General features: G+C 32.0%; 1 long non-coding RNA gene across 2 annotated transcripts in view; it reads right to left on the reverse strand.

Moving 5' to 3' along the window:
• Window positions 1-22823, reverse strand: part of LOC111424265 (uncharacterized) — a 49473-nt gene that overhangs the window by 18462 nt on the left and 8188 nt on the right. Inside the window, exon 2 of one of the 2 annotated variants that reach the window (XR_002707594.2) lies at window positions 4525-4838. This is a non-coding gene — a long non-coding RNA (uncharacterized lncRNA). Of the gene's footprint in view, window positions 1-4524; window positions 4839-5966; window positions 6968-22823 lie in introns of those variants that run through there. The other variant, XR_011641832.1, reaches the window with a different exon arrangement.

Consider the following 22823-nt stretch of genomic DNA (forward strand, 5'->3'; position numbering starts at 1 on the left):
CTTAATTGTAAATTGTCATCATTGATGTTCTGAAAGCTTGTTTCAAACATTTCAAATCAATGATTTTGTTTACAAATGTAGCAATGTTTCGGACTTAATTGTTATCAATTGTCATCATTGATGTTCTGAAAGCTTGTTTCAAACATTTCAAATCAATGATTTTGTTTACAAATCTCTGCCCTCCACGTCAACTTCCTTGAAACAGTTTCCCTCGTAGACCACAGACTAGCGTTTATTTTATGTGTGTCACAACGCACGTGTATGCAGGGTTGTTTTACGGTATCCCTACAACTCATTTCTCCACTTTATTAGTCATAAGTTTATTAGTTAAGTCTATTATTTATTCTTTTTCTACTAAATATTCCTATAATGAAAATAAAACTCGAGACGCAGATTATAAAACAATCGTCAAAAGCGCACCGTGACCAATCTATGACACACATTGGTACCAACCGAAACCTGCAACGTATGTAGACAAGTTTCTACGTACGTCTAGCAGGACACGAACAACTGTAGTTTCAAAGGTAATGGGAGCGTTACATAGCTTTTGATGCACTAAGTAATTATATACTGCTATATAACATTTGGTCTGATTCAAATTTGTTTCGAATCTTGCTACATTGTGCTTCGTGCCACAATGCGCACGTGTCCAAATGCGTTGGATTTCAACATACGACTTAATCCAGATGTGTTTCTCGACTTAGAGTTACTTTCTGGTGAGGAGCAAAAGCGTATTTAGAATATGTCAAGAAATTTATGGCTGAATTAGATAAATACTATGACCATACTTAGAATTTGGTACATAAATATCCAACTTTATATCAAGTGAATAGGTTTTTCATAAACTATTTTAACATAAAATATAAAGACTGAAACCAGACATCATATTTCATTAGGCAAAGAGTCACAAGATGCTTAACACCAAAGAAAACTGAAGGAAACTGTAAAAGATGCTGGGTTTTTGGCACTATCCATGATGCTGGGCAAAATAAAATGTTGATCATTTACCGAATTACACCATAAACGATCACGTATCTCTTTAGAGTAAAAGTCAGTTATATGTAGAAGAAATTCCATCTTAAACTATTGCAATTACTGCTCCTAAGTAATATTTACAAGTAAATGCAAAACTTAATTTCAACATTACTTGGTAAAAAAGTTAAAATTTTCATATTGTGCACACTTCAACAACTAATTAGATGTAATCTAGCCCTTCCAGTGCGCTTACGCTGAATTTTCACCCATAAAGCAATCTAAGTAGTGTTCATTCACAAGTTATGTCCGAATTATAAACATAGTACGTAATAAAACCCTATCTTAAAATTATGCTTAATTTTTCTTCATCGTCTACTTCTAATTACCATATTAACACAATATTTTATCAACAATTATTTCATTTTTCGCTGGTTTAATGGTTACATTATAATGCTATTTATTCAAAGGTCCATGGCAGGTTATTGAACTGGGTATTCTTAAAATTAAATATTTTATCATCTTTCGAAAACCATTTTACAAATGTAAAACATTTCACGTCAGTTAATTTTGTTGCTATTCACTTTTTATCGTTAAAAGTTGTAAATTTTTAGTTCACCTACATTTTATTTTTTATTTCAGCTATAAATAAAAAGATGAAGTTGAATATTTGTAGATATGTACTTTTGGCTAACACATTATTTTCAAGCTTAAATCATGCTAACTAGAGCGTTTCAGAATCCCCGCTGAATTTTACATGAACTCTTTAGTACGTTTGAAACATTAACATATAAAAATGCGTTGGAGAAAGCGTCGTTATATTTATAACTAAAATTATTTTAAAATTTAAATTGATTCTGATAAACAATTCATCTAGATTATTATCGTTAATTGTTATTAATTATATCTCCTCATTGTTTAAAACGTTGAAATTCATAGAATCGCTAAGAATATCAAAGAAAATTTGAAATTCTCTCAATAATAAAGCTGTGTTAAAAAAACGTTTCCGCAGTCTGTCATCTTTTGATGTTTATTTGCAACATTGTAGAGTTCCTCTCATATTAGAAGCATATAGAAATCTGTATAAATTTTAAAGTGAAAGTAAAATATATGAGGGATATTTGAATTTCTTGAAGCGTAAACCGGTGAAGGGTACGAGTACTGTCCGCAGATGTAAATTAGTGCCCGTGCAGGGTGAATTAATTGCAATTGGAGATCAGGCTGAGCTGCCGGTCGCACCTCCACTCTCCTCTACATAACTTTACACGGTACGGTAAGCACCCGGCGGTAGTCTCAAGGGCCGGGCTTCCACTGCCGACCTCAACAGACGCCCCCATAGGATCCCCAAGCCCCCGGACCCTTTCGTCCTTCTCACTCGAGGACCATACACGCCAACCTGGGTTCGTTGCTAGCTTTCAAAAGTTTGTTGTTATAAATTCGTAATTGGATGGATCTCGAATTTCACTTCTACGAGGTGCTAATAATGTAGCTTACAAGATTTTGACAATAAAAAAATTAAATTAGATTCTATATAAAAGGCAATTTAGTCATTTGAATCTAATATTTACGTAACCAATTATTCACCTCTTGGTTTCCCCAAAGGCAGTCGAAGGTAAACAAGGTGGACTTGGGCTTGAGCAGTCCTGCAGAATCGGTGATTAACGATTCACAGGTCCCGGTTCTGTGCAGCCTTACACACAGAGCCCCAGATCTCCCTGCTGGACCATCATGGCTGCCCCGGGCAACCCTTCCAACCCTTCCGTATTACCGCCGGACGCCTCCAACCCTCTTCGTCCCTCGTTTTCCGACCGACACCCCGTTCCTTCCTTTGACCCTTCTACAGACCCACCTCCTTCCATTTCCACCCACAGTCCGTAATTTATTATTCACAACTTTCCATAATGGAATTCTATTACGAGAGGGTAGTAATCATCGTACTGTAGGATGTTACCAGGAAAACGAAATTTAGAGAAAGTTAAATTTTCAGATGTGCTTAAATGAGAATTACATCTACATTCTCTAATAACCACTTCAATTATTATACTCAAGATGAGGTAACAATAAAATGTTTCATTAAATAAGTTAGCAATTATTTTTAATTAGTTACCAATATATCATTCTCGTATTTAACAAGAAGACATTTTCTTTCTTCTATAACGACCGTTAACAATATCCCCTATCGACAATATCTAAAGGGTTATGCCATCGTCATATCACCCTCGATGTTCTCGCGCCAATGGCGGGACCATTTGACACCCTCGCACAGTGTTATCGCAGTTTAAACCCCCACGCTACAGGCTCCATCATGAATTTAACCCTTCCGAATGCCGTATTGCGAGAATATTCGCGCTATAATTACTGATAATTGATAAAACTCTTGTAACAACGATGTTAATCGACAATGAGTCAACAACTGTTTTAGACGTAACGTTTCTGTTGCTCGTCTTCATCAATCGTAAAGCGAGGATTGGAAGGAAAACGATTCGATAATAATTTGAATAATTTCCCGTTTATTCAGTTTCTATTAGAGTTTAGGCTGTTTTCGTTGTGGATTTTGGGGTTTGCCAAGTCTCCTCTTTAATTTCCTCTTTTTAAATTTAGTTAAGACGGTTAATGGAGGAAATTTGATTTGATTAAAGTAAATTTTAGTCAAAATTATTTCCTGATTTAAACCAATTTAATTTTGGAATAAATTGAATGAAAATGTTGTTTTTAAACGATTGACTTTAGTAAATTTGATTGTGTTTATGGTGGAAGGTGATAGGATGGTAGACCTAATGGGTACGTTTGGTCTGAGAAAGTGGTTGATGCAAATTAAAACAATTAACACCCTCGCTAGAAACAAAATATTGGTGTTGCGTCTGAACAAACGAAACTATACGGTGCGGAACAAACTTTACGTGAAACTAATTCGAGCAAAGCCCCCCCGTGCGGTCTGTCGGCGAAGTGCCGCCGCCTCCTTCTCCGTGTTAGTGTTTAACAGTGGAAACCGGGGGGCACCCGGCGGCGACTCCGCCAACAACTTCTTACATAACCCACCCGTTGCCCCTACGGCCAACCCCCCTTTTCTCTCGAAAACCGCACCAGTTGAATAATACAGAACAACGGGACGGACACCGAAGACTCTCTTACTACCCCAAAAGACCAAAACCGTTTCAACCACCCCCCAAGAAAGTACGACGAAGGAGACGGAGGTTGAGGACGAAAGCACAATGCCAGAAACTGCAAGGGGTTTCAACTGAATGTGTGTTTGCCGGACTCTTCATCAGCGAAACTATTTCGAATTGCTGGGAAGACATTCCCGTCGTTTGCGAAACGCGAAATTCCTGTGGCCGGAGGAATTTTGTTAAATGTATCGCGAGATAATTGAAATGTCTGTGGTAAATCAGGTCCATGTAATGAATTGCTTCATATTAAATAAAAAAATTGTAAAATTCGCAACAAAAAATATTTTCGTTAAAAAACTTATTCAATGCGATTAAAAATTACAATCACGTTTTTAATTATCTTTTAATTACACCATCACCGAGTCGACCGTAAGAGATAACTCACATTAAAAACTCGCGACCCTTGGTTCTTCCTCGCAAGGTTTCAACCCTCTTCCGTCGCGTTCGTTCTCGTTCCGGCTCCTCCGGCAAAAGCCTTACCGGGTAATATTAGCAGCTTACTCGTGTACCATCATCCCTCACAAGTCTCTGGAGGTCACAGTGCCTTGCAATTATTTAACAGGGAGTACCCTTTTCCTTCACGGTCAAAGTTCTGGGAGTTAGTCGAAGATGTCGTCCTTCTTCGTCGCACTCGGATTGTTCAAAATTACCGGGAGGTCGGCAAAGGGTTGACCGTACCTTTTGAGAGGTTCCCCTTCTCTGCAAATGAAATGAACACAAAATGGCTGTTACGAGATTAATCAATAGAATTAAACGAAAATTTTATAAGTTATTCTTTTTTTATAGGTGATAATCCGACAACAACTGCTTCTAATCGGTAATGTAACAATGTACATCGTTCTTGGCAATAGTTTGGCCCTTTGCAGTTGGCGTTTGCAGTTTCCGTCAAAGAACACGGTTGCGATAATGGAAAAGCCAATGGAAAATTAAGTTAGGGGTAGTTCGGTCGCCTTCGGCTACGGGCGCACAACATGGCCCCAATTGCCAATATGCATGTATTATTGCAAATTTGTATAATAATTTGGATAGGCAATCTATGCCGCCGAATAGTCGAGACTTTGCCTGTAACTTAGTTTTGAAATTTCGCGCCCGAACGCTAAGTCAATTTTATAACTGCGAAACTCCGTCACTGCGTGGTCATTAAATCTATTGCTCAATTGATTACTATATCTCAAGAACCCACCCTTCTAAACGTAAATTAACCCAAATCGTTAATAAACGTAAATATAAAGTTTAGTGTAAGATTTCCGGTCTTGATCACGGGATTCATTCATTCCTCACGTTTATACGCTTCAAGGTACAAAGGAGACAAACGAAGAAGAGACGAAGAGAGAGATCCTTAGTGCGAACTTACATCTAGGCCTGTTCGTTTTAGAGCAAGAACTTCGCGATGTATAGAATTTGGCCCAGTAAGGATGTGGTCGTAAATTTCCACTTCACAGATTGATTGGCACATACAGGGTTCAAAGTAGGAGCAAATTACAAAGTTCATTTAACAACTATGATTTAATTTATTGGTTAAGCGTTTATTAAGTAAGGATTAATATTAAGTGGTTATAAAGATTTTTTAGTTTTGTTTAGCTAAGTTTTGAACCACTTCCACCCTTTGATTTGTTCACCCCTGAAATTAATCCTATAGGGTTCTGAAGTATTGTAGTTAAACTATTCTGCGATAGATGGCGAAAATTTTGAGATGAAAGTTTTAATATTAATTTAAAAGAAGTAAATATTAATAACTAATTAATAAAAAGTAATTTATATTAAATTAGAAATATTTTCCAAAAAATTGTTTATCTTAAATTTAGGTTCGTTTTATTTCAAATCATCTTCTTCAATTAATTTAGTTTTTTATTTATCTATTTTTGATTAATATAAAGATATTAACATATAACAAAACATTTAAATTATATTGATGTATTAAATCCAGGTGGAAAGGAACAAAGTTTTGAGAGTTTTATTTCGCGGTGGCTACGTGAGTGTGAAGGGTAGGTAGTAAGGGAAAATAAGTGGGGCTCCAATCACCATTAGCTCCCTTTGTTAAAAAGGTCCCAACAAAAGAAATAGGGTGTGGAGGGTGCAACTACAGTGGACAACCTACTGAGTGTTTGGTACAGTTGGCGACAGAAGTTTTTTTTTAAATAATATTTATATAAAACCTCCATATAACGGACTTCTTAAGAAATGCACAGCTAAACCCGAATGTTTTTAGTTCTAGGTAATACTAAAACTAGAACTAACACTAGACCTAGAAGTAGAAACATTCGGGTTTAGCAGTGCGTCTCTTAAGACCGCAACTTTCTAGTTCTAGGTCTAGTGTTAGTTCTAATTTTAGTTATTAGTCAGTGCTAGATTGTTGTATATTTTTATTGAACTAACTACTTTTACTGCATTTACATACATAAATACTTAAACATTGTAGATACAAATTTCTTTTCCAACAAAATTCTTTTTTGTTTTCCAAAAAAAGCATATGTTCGCGTACAACTACAAAAAAAAACGTCGGAAAGTAAAAAATGTCATGCAGAATAAATTGCCACCGGCTATCGCAAAAAAATTCCGAGGCGTCCCGGTTTTTTTTGCCCTGGAGCTGAGGGCGTCACGACGCCCGGCGTCCAAACCAGTCAATTCCGTATTCCGCTCGGGGCCGGGCCTCCGCAAAAACTTTTATTGTGAACGATAGATTTAAGGCCTTCCGTCCAGCGAGCGTCGTTTCTCCCCCGCAGTTGATTTATGCGCCTAATCTGCCGGATAAGATTCGTTTTTGCGGGAAACAGCATCCCTTGAACCCTACGGACGGCCATTGTCCGGTTGCCAGGGTTCCATTCCTGCTGATAAGAACAAGCCCGAGGGTAAAAATGACATCGACAAATGTTCCTTATGACACACCACAAAAGATCCAACTACAAATTTTAGTGGTTTTATAATAAAATTTCAAAAGGTTCAAACAAAATTTATCTTTAAAATTTTGTAGCTTCGTATGCATGTAACCTGAGGTTTTTGAAAACAAAAAGTATTTTTCATTAATGATTTTATCTCATCATTCATGGTTACCAACGTATAAGACATTAAAGTTAAAATTTACAAATTTGACGTTTTTGGATTACATTTTTTAATATTCTTTAGAGAAATAAAAAAGATGGAAAAAGACTTTTTATACATTGTAAATTAACACAAAAAGTATCTTCAATAATCACTTTTGCCTCATCATTTCTTATTTAGCACTTACAAGACGTAATGTTTGAAAATCATAAATTTGTGTTTTTTTACATCAAATTTAGTTATAATACAAAAATTAATAAGGATGGAAAAGAAATTTTTGTCAAATTGATAATTATCATCATTATGCATAAAATTAATAAATTGATTTAAATGAATACTTTGCAGAAGTGAAATACTTAATTAACTTTCCACGTGCGCTGTCCACCGTTTTTAGTTAACATCCGTTACGTTTAAACAAAGGTTTTATATTTAGCTAACAGTGGTTGAAAAAAATTTTTACTCACTCGTTCCTATGAAAGTCAGAAGAGTGAATGCAAATAACAACACAACATTTCAACACTCGTATCCAAGCTAGAAACTTACAATTTCGAAGGTAGGATTGAACAAAAAGTATTTTCAATTAACGATTTTACCTCATCATTCATTGTTATCAACGTATAAGATGTCAAAGTTAAAATTTCCAAATTTAACGTTTTGAGATTAAATGTTGTAAAACTTTAAAATAATAATAATAATAATAATAATAATATGACTTTATTTGTCCCATTAGATGTATATATACATAAAATAGATAAATAGAATAGATGGGGAAAAACTTTTTATTCAAAAAACATTGTAAATTAACGCAAAAAGTATAATTGCTTCTGCCTCATCACTTCATATTTACCACTTACAAGATGAAATGTTTTTGTTTTTTTTTACATCAAATTTGGTTATAACTCAAAAACAAATAAAGATGGAAATTAACCCAAAAAGTATTTTCCATTGACGATTTTACCTCATCATTCATTGTTACCAACGTATAAGACGGTAAAGTTAAAATTTCCAAATTAGACGTTTTGGGATTAAATTTTTTAATATTTCAAAAGAACTAAAATAGATGGAGAAAAACTTTTCATACAAAAAATATTGTAAATTGACGCAAAAAATATCTTCAATAATCACTTTTGCCTCATCACTTCTTATTTAGGACTTACAAGATGAAATGTTTGAAAATCATAAATTTGTGTTTTTTACATCAAATGCTTATAACTCAAAAACGAATAAAGATGGGGAAAGCAAATTGTTCTACAAAAAAGTTACTAAATTAAACCAAGAAGTATTTTCCATTAACGATTTTATCTCATCATTCATTGTTACCAACGTATAAGACATTAAAGTTAAAATTTCCAAATTTGAAGTTTTTGGATTAAATTTTTTAATATTTTAAGAGACATAAAATTGATGGAAAAAAACTTTTTATACAAAAAACATTGTAAATTGATGCAAAAAATATCTTCAATAATCACTTTTGCCTCATCACTGCTTATTTAGCATTTACAAGATGAAATGTTTGAAAATCATAAATTTGTGTTTTTTTTACATCAAATTTGGTTATAACTCAAAAATTAATAAAGATGGAAAACAAATTTTTCTACGAAAAACTTACTAAATTAACAAAAAAAGTATTTTCAATTAACGATTTTACCTCATCATTCATTGTTACCAACGTATAAGAAGTCAAAGTTAAAATTCCCAAATTTGACGTTTTGAGATAAAATTTTATATAACTTTAAAATAAATAGAATAGATGGGGAAAAACTTTTTATACAAAAAACATTGTAAATTAACGCAAAAAGTATCTTGTATAATTACTTTTGCCTCATCACTTCATATTTAGCACTTATGAGATGAAATGTTTGAAAACCATAAATTTGTGTTTTTTACATCAAATTTGGTTATAATTCAATAACGAATAAACATGGAAAACCAATTTTTCTACGAAAAACTTACTAAATAAACCCAAAAAGTATTTTCCATTGACGATTTTACCTCATCATTCATTGTTACCAACGTATAAGATGTCAAAGTTAAAATTCCTAAATTTGACGTTTTTGGATTAAATTTTGTATACTTTAAAACAAATAAAATAGATGGAGAAAATCTTATTATATAACAAAACATGGTAAAATAACTTAAAAAATATATTTTAATTAATCACTTTTGCCTTATCACTTCATATTTACCACTTACAAGATATAATATTTGAAAATCATAAATTTGTGGTTTTTTATTTCAAATATGGTTAACTCAAAAATGAATAAAGATGGAAAACAAATTTTTGTACGAAAAACTTACTAAATTAACCCAACAAGTATTTTCAATTAACGATTTTACCTCATCATTCATTGTTACCAACGTATAAGATATCAAAGTTAAAATTCCCAAATTTTTTTTACATCAAATTTAGTGATAACTCAAAAACGAATAAAGATGGAAAACAAATTTTTCTACGAAAAACTTACTAAATTAAGCCAAAAAGTATTTTCAATTTCGATTTTACCACATCATTCATTGTTACCAACGTATAAGAAGTCAAAGTTAAAATTCCCAAATTTGACGTTTTGAGATAAAATTTTATATAACTTTAAAATAAATAGAATAGATGGGGAAAAACTTTTTATACAAAAAACATTGTAAATTAACGCAAAAAGTATCTTGTATAATTACTTTTGCCTCATCACTTCATATTTACCACTTACGAGATGAAATGTTTGAAAATCATAAATTTGTGTTATTTTACATCAAATTTGGGTACAATTCAATATGAATAACAATTTTTCTGCGAAAAACTTATTAAATAAACCCAAAAAGTATTTTCCATTGACGATTTTACCTCATCATTCATTGTTACCAACGTATAAGATGTCAAAGTTAAAATTCCTAAATTTGACGTTTTTGGATTAAATTTTGTAAACTTTAAAACAAATAAAATAGATGGAGAAAATCTTATTATATAAAAAAACATTGTAAAATAACTTAAAAAATATATTTTAATTAATCACTTTTGCCTTATCACTTCATATTTACCACATACAAGATATAATATTTGAAAATCATAAATTTGTAGTGTTTTATTTCAAATATGGTTAACTCAAAAATGAATAAAGATGGAAAACAAATTTTTGTACGAAAAACTTACTAAATTAACCCAACAAGTATTTTCAATTAACGATTTTACCTCATCATTCATTGTTACCAACGTATAAGATATCAAAGTTAAAATTCCCAAATTTGACGTTTTGAGATAAAATTTTGTAAAACTTTAAAATAAATAGAATAGATGGGGAAAAACTTTTTATACAAAAAACAATGTAAATTAACGCAAAAAGTATCTTGTATAATTACTTTTGCCTCATCACTTCATATTTACCACATACGAGATAAAATGTTTGAAAATCATAAATTTGTGTTTTTTTACATCAAATTTGGTTATAATTCAATAACGAATAAAGATGGAAAACTAATTTTTGTACGAAAAACTTACTAAATAAACCCAAAAAGTATTTTCCATTGACGATTTTACCTAATCATTCATTGTTACCAACGTACAAGACGTTAAAGTTAAAATTTCCAAATTTGACGTTTTGGATTTACATTTTTTAATATTTCAAATAACTAAAACAGATTGAGAAAAACTTTTTACACAAAAAGTATTATAAATTAACACTAAAAACATCTCCTGTAGTCACTTTTATCTCATCACTACTTATATCCAACCCACAAGATGTAATCAATTTTCAAAATTGACTTTGCAAAATTGTTATTTGAACCCAGCACTAACAAAAATGTATTGTATGAATATTGTATTTCGATAAATCATGTAATCCTGCATTCTTTATTAATTAATCTTTTTTTTTTTAAACATAGCGCATAAAAATATTTTAATTTTCTTAACAATTTTATTATCAGAGGAATGATTACATTTTTTCCCATTTTAAACTATAATGTAACCTGATAAACGTTTTAGGTATTGGATTGGAACAATAATTATCACGTTCCGAATCCTTAGTAATTAAGATATCAAAGTATTATATCCTTCCAAAAGATACACCTCCAAAAAATTCAAGTAGCAACAGGTAAAAATAATTTTAATTACAGCTTCTTTAGCTTCTTCAGCTTTTGTTGTCAGTCTCATCTTTAAGTTGATGAGCATCTTTTTGTATCGATTCTTTAGTATCACCAAAACTGGGAAGACCTTCGTCAGCTCATTCAATCTTAAGAAATTCGTCCGTTTCTCCAGCAAGGAAAATACTAAAATTTAAATCTGATTTTTGTTATGACAATGTTATTCATCTCGTAGTACTTATAACAAAAGATTAGTGCATAGAAATTAAGGTTCTAACTTTTCTATTATGGTATGTGCGTAATCAATCAACAATTACTGCTCCGAGCTTTGGAATCATTCAGTCATAAATTTGGGTGTTTAATTTTGACATTTTCAAACATTCAAATTGTAATTCCAAAATTTGTAGCAACACTTGACGATCAGTATGTTGCAAGCCGCAACTCTTCTGCAGTGCCGTGTTTATATTCTAGAATCATCCAAGTATGTACTTAAGTTCCTTTTGTACTGACTAACTCAACTCTTAAAAAAATGTGGAATTCTGAACAACAGTTGTTGGTCACAAACTGCTTCTCATCTAAAATGTTCGTCTAAAATTCATTCTATTTGGACACTCAATTCATATATGTTATTGAAGACATGAATGTTACAGAATAAATGGAGAACATTAATCATCAACGGTTTCTCTATGTTCTGAATTCTTTTACCATTTCCTTTTCTTTTATGAAAATCAATTAGATATCACACTAACCGATAATGCGAGAAAATGGAGGGTTGGTTATTATAGCACCATCTGGAAAAATTTGAGTGTGAGTTAGAACATGGTTAGCTAACAATACCTAACAAGCAATGTCTGCGAGGTCAATGTCGAAGCGAAGTCTGAAATCACAAATGATTAGATGTTAAGACAACTCCAGATTCAAGAACTAACATTTATTTTTGCAATGTTTGTTTGTGTTGTACATGCCTGTGGTTGAATTATTCTGGAAATCAGATTACATTAATCATGAGTTTCAAAATCTATGATTGAATGATTTCAAAACTCAAAGCTTAATCAATCAGGTACCTACATACAATAATAAAACAGGTGCATTTTATTGATAATCAGCTGTTGTTGCAAATTCCGGAATCATTAACTGGATCTTTTAAGAGAAGTCGAATTCCATTTGTTGTACAGTAAAAAATCAAATCAGTCACTGGAGTGGAAAGGCAAAGAAAAAATCTCATCCCTTCGGTTAATTAGTGTATCAAATGGACAAGATCCTAGAAGGATTTCTCATTAAATACGAAAGCCTCCAAAAGGCTATAATTTTGAAGGAGACTTCTTCTAATGCTTACAAATGTTCTTCATTACATCACTACATCTTAGTACACAATCGAAAACAAAAACATAATCATTAGTATTCAACAATTTGCTTTAGAAACATCCAACAAATAAGTCACTAACGGCCAATATTACTTGTACGGTACACTTCAACCACAGGTATTAATTTTTTCACCTTTTGCTATAAGAATTCACTAATTTTGGGTTAGGAATATTTTTCCTAACCTGAACAGTCTATACTCGATTCTTTTCAAAATTTGTGGCAAATATGATGATCTTAACTTAAATAATCGCCTCCACCCTAACAATATAATAATTTTGAAAGAATTTTAATAAAAGAGGTGAAACGTCAATAAATTTAAAATTCTATGAAAGATTACTTTTATCCGCTTTGTAGAATGAATAACATGAACGTCAACACTGGCGCAATTCGAATAAAAACGACAAACCCTAATTTAACTTTAACGACGAAGTCTACCTGGCTTCGTTATCTTCAAGTCACCATCGAGATGAAAAGAACTCGTAAAAGGACGCTATCATCGAATCTATCACAATATTTCTTTACAAAAAATAACTTACAAGTAACATGAACATAATATAGAACTTTTTTGGTTCTATTTTAATATTCAATATACATTAAATTAATTTATTTATGTACTTCAGACAAAATTTATTGAGATCTAAGTCTCCATTGATATGGTTTATTGGTTTTAAAATAAAATTTAAATAAGTTTTAAAATAAATTTAAATCGATTGGTTTTGACTTTGTGTACGTGAGATATAACCATCAGTCAAGAAAGATAAAAATTCAAACTATTCCTCACAGGGTTGGACGATCTCACGTTTAAATATTCAGCAAGTGACCGTAAAACTGGTAAAAGCTAGGGGGTAGCGTTCCGACGCAACTGTATAAATGGGTCGAAGCTAGGCACTTCGGATGGGCCTAAGGGAGGATCATATTACACGGAATGACCACGTTCCTTACTTTAGGATGTGTCAAAAATTTAAAGGATTCCCCTGGGAACCATCGAAATTTCAAGACTGGCCGTGGACCTGGAGTCCTTTGGGTATCATATCAAAGACGTCAATGTTATTTTACTTCACCCTCTTAGTTTATATAAAAAAGAATGAGAGTTTTTATTGAAACTGTTTTTGAGGATGAACCAATAATCAATAATTAGTAAGTTAGGAAGGTAGAAAGGGTTAGTAATATTTTGTTGAATAGCGTTGGGTTCTTCGAAGGGTGTAGGATCACCTTAGCCGCCCTCGGGATCGGGACCGAGCGGCCACAATAAGCGCGATTACAGTTCTGTGTCACATTTAATCTGCCTGTTCAAACAGAACTGTTTAATTAAGGGATATGGCGACTCCCGTAACTTAAACACAAGTGTCCGACCGGCTGAGCTCACGCAAATCTACGCAAACACCCCCCATCTCTTCGCCGCCCCCCATTTTCCCCACTTCTCTCTCGCCGATCCGAGGAAACTTCAAAGTCAATAACTTAAGATAATTCATTGTAATGTTTACACGACCTTAATACCAAATTGGTTTCTATCTTCAAATACAATAATTTTTTTTACACCTTATAAATTTTTTTAATCTTAGCCACAAATATTCGTCTATTGGGGCTGGTTTTCTGAAGTCGAATAGATAACAAGGTTCTATTCCTTTAGTCCACTTTAATTTATTACGGTCCGTGTGCCCGAACGGCAGCAACGTGCGGCCGATATGCAAAACAGGGTGAACGGTTTCCCTCTTTCCCTTACTCACCCCCGAAAGTGGAACGGGGTGTCCTGGTCAGACGGTTGGCACGTTCCTGGGGGAGGTCGTCCGAACGAACGGCCGTATGTCGGCGCTAGAAAAACTCTAGGGGCCATCCGAGGGACCCGGCCATGTTATAAATAAGGATTAGGGCCGGTAATTTTGGGCCCCACGGCCCATAGATTCCTTTTAAAGTTATTTATTTTAAAATATCGACGCGAAAGTGAACCGAACGAACGGACGACTGCGATACGGCTGAAACCGATACGGTCCACTTATTTTAATTTTCGGACGGTTTTTAGGGGATGTTATCGTAAAATATGTTTTCGGGGATGAAGTAGACGACGATTTATGATTAGCAATTGATTTAATGGATTTTTACTGAAATTTACTGAAATCATTTAGATAATTTAACTTTTTTTATAGTTCAAAATAGAAAATGAAATGGAATAAAGTTTTTATTACTATAATATTCTTTAACATAATTAATACCAATTTATTTAAACATGCAACAAATGTGGTTTATTCGTTAAAATTATAGAAAATTGTTGACATTTTCAATCAATGTCGTTGAAAATTTAAAAAATTTCAACGTTTACCATTAAAGAGACCATATTTCTCTTTATAAGTCGTATAATTTTCAGAACGATTTTAATATTTTGTCGTAAATCATGATGTTTTAGCTTTAATTTAATATAAATATCATATTTTTGCTCTTAAATGTACAGTAGGTGTAATTCTTCTAAAGTGAGTTTTATTTGATTTACAAATTTGACATTTTCTATCTTAATTTTTTCAGGAAATTCTAATACACATATTTTTATAGTTTTTATGTCTTATCATTAACTAAAATCTTTAAGCTTCATTTACAGATATATATCATTATGTTATTCTAAGAAACGCACCTATAATGATTTTTTGAAAAATTTATCTTTTTGTAAATAAATTTGGCAATTCTTTCTTTAAAGATTTTTACAAGAAATAATAATCATTATTAATCTAATAATTATTATATTTTATAAGAAACTAGAATGTTTAAGCTTCAATTTAAGATATATATCTCATCACGGTTCTTAAAAATATTGTTGATATGTTTCTTTGACAATTTTGTTTTTTCTTGTATATGAATTTAATAATTTCTTAATGAATCATTTTTTCTAATAATGACATCATATTGTTTATATCGTGCAATAAACTAAAATCTTTAAGCTTCAATTTGGGATATATATCATGTCACTACTCTTAGAAGTATTGCTGATAAGATTTTTTTTAAATGTTGATATTTTTAATATTTAAATTTTGATCATTTCATTCTAAATAATTTTTTCAAGAAATTATAATAACCATACCATATGATGTTTATATCTTGCAATAAACTAGCATCTTTAAGCTTCAATTTAAGATATATATCACATTGCAGTTATTAAAAATGTCGTAGGTATGATTTTTTGAAAATTTTGTGATATCTTATGTATGAATTTCATACTTTTTTAATGATTTTTTTCAAGAAATTCTTATAACCATATCCTATGATATTTATATCTTGCAATAAACTAGAATCTGTAAGCTTCAATTTGGGATATATGTCATGTCACTATTCTTAAAAGTATTGCTGAAAAGACTGTTTTAAAATTTTGATGTTTTTAATATTTAAATTTAGATCATTTCTTTATGAATATGATTTTTTTCACGAAATTCTGATAACCATACCATATGATGTTTATATCTTGCAATAAACTAGAATATTTAAGCTTTAATTTAAGATATATATCACATCGCGGTTATTCAAAATGTCGTTGGTATGATTTTTTGAAAATTTTCTGATACCTTACGTATGAATTTCATACTTTCTTAACTATCAATTTTTTCAAGAAATTCTAATATCCATATCCTATGATGTTGATATCTTGCAATAAACTAGAATCTGTAAGCTTCAATTTGGGATATATATCATGTCACTATTCTTAAAAGTCTTGCTGATATGATTTTTCAAAAATGTTGATATTTATAATATTTAAATTTGGATCATTTCTTTCAAAATAATTTTTTCAAGAAATTCTAGTAACCATACCTTATCATGTTTATATCTTGCAATAAACTAGACTCTTTAAGCTTCAATTTAAGATATATGTCACATCGCGGTTATTAAAAATGTCGTTGGTATGATTTTTTGAATATTTTGTGATACCTTATGTATGAATTTCATACTTTCTTAATGATTTTTTTCAAGAAATTCTTATAACCATATCCTATGATGTTTATATCTTTCAATAAACTAGAATCTGTAAGCTTCAATTTGGGATATATATCATGTCACTACTCTTAAAAGTCTTGCTGATATGATTTTTTTTTTTTAATTTTGTTATTTTTAATATTTAAATTTGGATTATTTCTTTCTAAATAATTTTTTCAAGAAATTCCGACAACTATATCACATGATGTTTATATCTTGCAATAAACTAGCATCTTTAAGCTTTAATTTAAGATATATATCACATCGCTGTTATTAAAAATGTCGCTGGTATGATGTTTTGAATATTTTGTGATACCTTATGTATGAATTTCATACTGTCTTAATGATTTTTTTCAAGAAATTCTAATAACTGTATCATATGATATCTATATCTTACAATAAACTAGAATATATAAGCTTCAATTTAGGATATATATCATTTCACTACTCTTAAAAGTATTACGGATATAATTTTTTAAAAATTTTGATGTTTTTATTATTTCAATTTGGATCATTTCTTTATGAATAATTTTTTCAAGAAATTCTAATTACCATACCATATGATGTTTATATCTTGCAATAAACTAGCATCTTTAAGCTTTAATTTAAGATATATATCACATCGCTCTTATTAAAAATGTCGCTGGTATGATTTTTTGAATATTTTGTGATACCTTATGTATGAATTTCATACTGTCTTAATGATTTTTTTCAAGAAATTCTAATAACCGTATCATATGATATCTATATCTTACAATAACCTAGAATATATAAGCTTCAATTTGGGATATATATCATTTCACTACTCTTAAAAGTATTGCTGATATAATTTTTTCAAAATTTTGATGTTTTTAATATTTAAATTTGGATCATTTCTTTATGAATAATTTTTTCAAGAAATTCTAATAACCATATCTTATGATGTTTATATCTTGCAATTAAACTTCAATTTAAGATGTATAGATATCACATCGCGGATTTTAAAAATATCGTTAATATGATTTTTTTTTAATGTTGTCATTTTTTGTATATATTTAATAATTTTTAGGAACAAAAAAATTAAATAACAAAGTATTCAGTGTCCACTCACAAAAAATGTGAAATAACTTTGAACTGGTGATAACATTAAAGCTGTAATAATAGTTTAAGTTTATTAACTGTTGTTTTTGTTAAAAACAATGATGCGTTTGTTATTTAGTATTTCTGAAAATTCTTAGTATTTCCCCTATTTTAAAAATCAAACAAAATATTCAAAAGTAAAAACAACTATCGTAAAACAATGTACAAAATTGAAATAATTTTAAAAAACATCAACGCCTGCTTAGAATATTTCAATTTAATCTAATACAACAATAAGCACGAGTTTTTATTTTTTTTGTTGAAAGCACGAGCCAAAAAAAAAAGAACTGGTTGGTAAATCGTCCCACGTGTACAAACTGGTTTTTTTAACGTCACTAAATTCAACCCCTTTCACCATTAACTTCATTCTCTCTAACATCATCAGTTTGCCAACACAGCTTTTACGTGACGATTCCTAAAACGGCTTTTGTCCGATTCAAAGAGACATCAAAACTTATTAACCAGTATCCCCAAGTTAGTCGTAGCGTCGCCGTCCAATTCCAATTTGGCGAGAAATAAACTTGCGCGTGAAATTCAAAGTTGATTTTATCGGATGGGCGCGGCCACTTCGCTAAGTATATTATGGAACTCTGAAATTAACCAAACTAGTTAGGTGTTATTCAAATCAGACTGTATTGATTCGGGTCGTCGCCGTTGGGTTTTGGCTTCAAGTGAAAGGTCTTCGCGGTCTCTTCCTGTTAAGGTAACGTTTCTAACACGTAGTAGCGTCCCTCGATATTGCCCGGAGTGGCCATTTCGCTCGTTATCAGTCCGTACGTTGGATGACCGTCCAACGACCACCATACGATCACCCTCGGCTATCGTTAAATTCAATGGTTATTATGGAGACGTGTCCCTCTCTAACATAGCAATTGGGGACAACCTTGGGGACGGTAACCGAAGTAAGTTTAGTCATTTCAAAATTTCTACCATTTCAACCCCAACAATTAAACCATTAACAAATACATTTTACTTATAGTTGTTTAGAATTTAAGAGAAATCACCCCAATTGGAAAAAAATGTTTATAGTTTTTTTTTGGTGCACAATACAATGATTAATAGATTTTTTTGTGGTCTAAAAAACTTATACGGATTACACTTCTAAGTCAAAAAGTCGGTGGTAATTTTTTTCTATTTAGGTCCTTCCCAGGACACAATGACATTTAGGATTAAATGTCGGATCTCATCGATAATGGTTTTGATATATACTGGGTCACAGGGTTCGATGCCGTTTTGGCTACCTGGATGCGGTACGAAAAGAAAAAAAAGGGGAAAAGTTACTGGGATGTTCTGCCAAAAAAAAGGTGCTTCACACGACCTCTTTTTTTATCAATACAAATATAATAGAGGTTTTTTCGAACTGTACAAATCGGCTGAGTTACAAGTGAGCGGATGGGGTTATATTTAACTTGTTGGTGATGTTTTCTCACGACGGATACGAATGGGTTCAATATTTTGCCGTTTTCGTATTTATTTTGGGTGGTTTATTTGGACGAACCGTTAAAGGGGTCCGAAAATGGTAACATAATAAAATGGTATCATCTAAAAAAATGTATATAAAAAATGGCATAATAAAAAAAAGGTATCATAAAAAGATATCCGCAAAAGAAATAGTAAAAAGGAGTTAAAAAAATAAACTAGTAGAAAAGAAAAAATCGATTTCGTTTAAAGAAAAATAAAGCAAATGCAAAACCAGTAAAATTTTTCCAATATTGCGAGCTAGTTCGAAGTCACCATGTGCGGATCCGGGGGACTTTAATATGTATAAAATTTTATAGGAGCTCCCGCGAAAGGACAGGGCAGCGAAGGGCAAGATATGTAGCGTAAAAAATTTAAGGGGTAACATGTGCTGAGTCAGTCATTCGGGAAGAGCAAAACTATCCGTGACTGGTGTATTTTTCTCTGCCCCCGACATATGAACGGTCCTCTAGATTGATGAAAGTTTTTTTTCACCAACCCAACCCGAGTTTTCCTTTCTATCTTTTTCCTTATTTCTTTTTCTGTATTTTTTATTTCCCATTTCTTTTCTTGCCACAACAACAACTTTCCTTCAAATACTTTCAACACCCCACACTTCACACAATATGAAAAGACCTAGTAAAAATATATACTTGTTTATTCCCATGTTTATTTCCTATCGCTGTGTAAGGGTGCTGATTTAAACCTTTTAAAAAATATGTTGGATTTAAACACTGACAATTCTTGACCATTCAAAAAAAAGGTAAAATTAGATATTAAAGATAGAAATCAAGATGTTCTTTAAACGCTGTAATTGAGTGTTTAGGAATTTAGATATTCAAAAAGTATTATTCCTAAATCGGATATTTGAAAAATTTAATATACATGAAATGTTATGCGTTGAATATGTGGTCGAAAATTTACGCCGTCACACTTTGCTCTCATATTTTGCCCGTTTCGATGGAATAAAGTGACTAAAGCAAATACTACCTCTTAAGGGAAATAAGTGTTTATGAACTAGAATATGTTTATTGGGTACAAAGCGTTTAAAATTGCCTCTGGTTTAACAGTAAGTCAATGTTGCTACTTTCTATATATTATTGGTGATAGTTTTCAGATTCCTTTTAATTAGCCTTAAGATACGCAGTGATTTATTCCTATTTCACATTCCTTTGGTTGCCACAGGGTATAAGCTGGGATCACATGTTGGTACAGGTCAAGTTTGTCGTCAAGATAATGCAGCAGAAAACACAGAAGGGGCAAAAACTCCAAGATAAACTTGACTTAGGAAAATTAAACAGGAAGTAACACAAAGGGAATTAGGGGGGAACTGGACTAACGACTGAGCAAAATGGGGGAAATAGAGATTAATGAGCAGTGGAACAACCTAGAGCAAACTGTCATGACAACAGCTATAAAGATTTTAGGAACAGAGCGACAATTGAAGAGACCGGGATGGTTTGAAGAGGAATGTGGAAATGTCATAGAATTAACAAATCGAGCCTATCGTAATTACATTTCAAAACAAACAAGGGAAAGGAGAAGGATCTTTGAAGATAGCCGCAGAAGAGTGGACAAAGTATGTAAAAAAAACTAGACTATGAATATAACCTAATCTTCCAATGAAAAATGATTTTGAAGCGAATAAATATCTAAAGAAACGAGGAGAGTATACAAACCAAACATTACCCTGTGCAGAAAAGAATCGGTTGAAATAATAAGCGATCAAGAAGAAATTAAGAGGACATGATGCAACATTGATGAAATGGAACAGGGACACCTAATTGAAAGGCAGCAAGCGGAAGGCGACCTGATTGTGGACCCTCCCACAATAGAAAAAATCGAGAAAACCCTGGTAGCAACGCAGAACAATAAGATTGAAATAATGAAAAGATGAATTGATGTCAGCTGAAATTTTTAAATACCCAACTATCCAGTCAGTTACACTCATTAATCATGCAAAAATATATACTTGGTGTACTTAGAATATTCTGGAAACCACCCCACTTAATGATTTAACCTGCTGTGCCAGTTTGTAATAAAATAAAGACATTTCTATTCGACTACAACAATTTTGACATACATCAACAAACATTTTCTATTTCCCGGTGTCTTTGAAACACTGTCTTGTTAAGTATTTTAGGGATGCTTTTAATCGATCTTAACCATTTTGATTCATATCAAGACAAGTTGTTACCCTTATAGAATTGTTAAAATGTCCTTCAGCCGCAACAGCTTAGTTCCTCGTAGGGCTTGGCAAAAGTGCCCTTCGAACTGTCACATGTCTCCTCACGGGACACTGTAAGGTAAATAAGCACCTTCAAAACATGAAGCTTGCTGACTCCCCTCTCTGTCGAGCCTGTGAACAGAATGACGAGACGGTTAAACACATCTTGTGTGATTGCCCCTCTTTGACCGACCTCAGAATGAGGATCTTCGAGGAGGAATGGCCAACCACACATGATATCAGGAATGCACCTCTAGGAGCTGTCCTAGCCTTTGGCAAAAAAATAGGTTGGTTGATGTGACCAGAGTGTGTAATGGGGCCCAATGGGGCCTAAGTGTGGTGTGCGGTTTTGCACGCACTCAGGAATTCATACGTACATCAAGACAATTTCAAAGTACTTCGAACTTGTTTCTGAAGAAAGTTGCAACATGGCATCCGAAACGTTAAACACTTTTTCAAAAGACGCACGGCTTAACCTAAAAGTCTCTAGTTCTAATCTAGTGTTAGTTCTAGGTTTAGTTTAATTAACACCGGCTATGAAACCCTTCGTGCTTATATCCCGCTTAACGTTATTAACCTGCTTTGCCATTTTGTAATAAATGAAGGTATTTATAATCGATTTGTGCATTTCTGACGTCCACCAAGAAACATTTTCTATTTCCCGGTATCTTTGAAACACTTTTTAAAAACATCAAAATCAATATTTTTAGTCCTTTCATTCTTGCTAACTATTTTAGGGATGCTGTTAATCGATCTAAACCATTTTGATTTGTACTAATCAGCTATCTCCATTTTTCTAAGTCGTAGAATACTTTGGAAATCATCCCGCTTAATGATATTAATCTATTTTGCCATTTTATGTTAAATGAAGGCATTTATAATCGATTCATCCACCAGAAAACATTTTCTATTTCCTGTTATCTTTAAAAGACTTTTTAAAACATCAAAACGAATATTTTAAACCCTTAATTCTTATTAAATATTTTAGGGATGCTTTTAATCGATCTGAACCATTTTGATTTGTACCAATGAGCTATTCCCATTTTCTTAAGTCTTTGAATTTTCTGGAAATCATCCCGCTTAATGTTATTAACCTATTTTGCCATTTTATAATAAATAAAGGTATTTATAATCGATTTGTACAATTTTGATATTCACCAACAGACATTTTCTATTTTCTGGTATCTTTAAAACACGTATAAAATTCCTTCGTCCTTGTTAAGTATTTTAGAGTTGTTTTTGATTGTTTAGAATCATTTTGATTTAGATCAATCAGCCATTTCCACATTTTAGAGCCTTAGAAGTTTCTGAAAATCATTTCAGCTTAATTCTTAATAAATTGTTTTGAAATAGATCAACAAACTTTATCTATTTATTATCATGTTACAACCATTTTGACTCACAACAATACATAACTAATGAAATACAAATGGTAATTGCTCCATTAAACATCCAAG

Source organism: Onthophagus taurus, chromosome 11 (genome assembly GCF_036711975.1).
Source record: "Onthophagus taurus isolate NC chromosome 11, IU_Otau_3.0, whole genome shotgun sequence".
Classification (NCBI taxonomy): Eukaryota; Metazoa; Arthropoda; class Insecta; order Coleoptera; family Scarabaeidae; genus Onthophagus; species Onthophagus taurus.